This window comes from Ochlerotatus camptorhynchus, unplaced genomic scaffold (assembly GCF_037179485.1).
Source record: "Ochlerotatus camptorhynchus isolate MF236.1 unplaced genomic scaffold, CSIRO-AGI_Acam_v1.1 ptg000383l, whole genome shotgun sequence".
Taxonomy (NCBI): Eukaryota; Metazoa; Arthropoda; class Insecta; order Diptera; family Culicidae; genus Ochlerotatus; species Ochlerotatus camptorhynchus.
The window spans coordinates 1,626,855-1,629,400 of NW_027040870.1; positions in this window are offsets into that span (position 1 = coordinate 1,626,855).

Genomic DNA, 2,546 nt, shown 5'->3' on the forward strand with positions numbered 1-2,546 from the left:
GAAATACGCGTATCTGTCAAAAGATAAGCAATTATAACGGAATTTAAAGGAAATAAACCAACCCACTCAAAGCTCTTCATAAAGGGATTCCGTTAAGAGGTTCGACAAATTTAAAGGATTATATTAGAACGTTTTTACTTATGGTTTGAGAACATTAATGGTTATGGTTATGTTAGTCACTAAGGTCCATTAATGGTTTTGTATTATCACTCAACTTTACTTAAATATATCGTGAATTGGTAATCAGTAATTTACAGGCAACCAATTCGCGATATATTCCACATAAAGTTGATCGATGTTACAAAACCATTCATGGACCTTACTGGTTACCATAACCATTACCATTAATGTTCTCAAACCATAAGTTAAAAGGTTTTAGTATAGTTTTCTTTCCGAAAATGTATGGAGAAAACAAGAATATTGAATGGTAATGGTTCTTAACAACCCATTATTTGTAAGGTCCACTTCCAAAAAACTACAATACTTAAGGTTAAAACTTTATCATTAAACGTTCATGTAAAGTTCCATAACCATTTCAGTTGAAGTTTAGCAGGGATTATAAACAATTTTAACCATTTTAGGTAAGGTTTATGTTATGGTTCGCGCTTATGCGGGTTTGCTTTCAAGACTTTTATAATTCCCCTGTAAATTTGGATCTGACCATGTTGCAAGAAATCCGTGGAATACCAGATCACCATCGGTCGATGATTTTTCCCTTAATTTTTGCAAACAAGTTCCACCATTTCAGTAACAATAGGAGTGTTTTCACCGATGGGTCAACCACAGACAAACAGACATAACACATTGAATATTTCTCAATTTAAAACATCGTCGCTAAAACATTACCGCCATCTGTTGAGTACACTGTGGTGGGTAGTACGCTGAACAGATGGCGGCAGTGTGTAAACGTCAAACTCAAGGGAAATGACTATGCGCGCCACAGGTGGCGGTACTACCAACTATGATACTTTTAAATTGACCGTTAAATGCTTGTTCGATGAACAACTTGCGACTGTGATGTCTGTTTGTCTGTGGGTCAACTATAAACGCTAACACTGGGTTTGGATAATTGGGTTCTTTAAGCGTATTAAGGTAAATGCATATTCGTAATCTGCATTAAAAATGGAACCCAAACCCAAAATTTCATCAATTTTGGAACACTGGAACTATTTTAAATAAGTTAGATTACATTTGCGGTGTCGCTTAGTATGGGAGCGAGCTGTCAGTTTGTCAGTTTAGTGTCAAACAGTGAAGTTATTATTTTGCTTTAAATCTTGATTTACAAATGGAGATGAAAGTGTGTGGGTTCGAAAAAAAATATCGCTGTGCTCAGAAAACGGAGCTCTTTCAGAAAAATAACGGATATATTTTTCAAAATTAAAGAACCCAATTCAACGAATTTCACAGCACCTCATATCAACTACAAAAACCCTGTTCCTTCAGGTGTTCCATATACATTGTGGAACTTGCAACCATATTCTACACAGTAGAGCAAATTGCCTCACTACCCTGGCTATTCGTTCAATGAGGCCGATGAAGCACTCCTCGTATTTCCACTCCGAAATCCGAGCCAAATTGAGTTCTTTATCTTTATCTTTAGTTTGGGTCCCATCTCATTGCTCTTTGCTGGGTAAAGAGAGAGCGGACTCGTTGGCTAAAGTGGGCGCTATGGAAGGTGATATGTTTGATCGACAAATCGCCTTTGCGGATTTTTTTTTTCTCAATTACCCTTCCTCACCAACTGGCAACAAACATGGAATGAGAGTGATCTAGGAAAGTTTGTTACATTATATTCTCCCACAGGTGTCGAACAAGTTCAAAGGGTTGGACATGAGCCGTGACTTTATACGTGTCAATTTGTACGCTTGTGGTAGGGATTATCACGAGATCGACCACGTGCTTTGGTCGCGCACCATTGTGTTGCTAGATCCGAGTTATCCGCATCCCTCGGGGCCCGAGGAAAACAACCTTTGTCGTTAGAGACATCTTGGCGAGCTACGATCACGACTATTTGAATTTAATATATGTGTTTTGAAACGAATAGATCTGAGGATTTAGTAGTTAGTGTCATCTTGTGTTCTCCCAAGTTGTTAGCTCCCCATTGGTATACCCCCATGTCCGTCTTTTTCAACAGTATGTCGCTTAGTTCGAAATCAAGAGCACATTGCTCTCCAAACCTTGTGTTCTCAATCCCTACCCTGCCATCGATTTGTTTCAATTTGTTACCCCTAACCTCGAGCTTGCCGCGAGTAATCAGCCCCCGCTTTACTAACGTTAGTTTCAAGTAATTACAGTACAAGTACACTGTTCGTATATCACGCAAACCGCTTATAACGTGTTACTACTCCCAGTCTAGCCTGCCCAAACTTTTAAAACTTACTTTTTTTAAGTGGCTGTATCTTTGTGACGTTGAAACACATTCCATCTTTTTTAATATCCTATTCATTTTAACCTAAAATTCATTTCACTAAGGAAATAGGATTGATATCTCATTATTGAGATTCAGAGACTACGTGCAGTGCCAGAAAAGGAAAAGCGCAAAGACC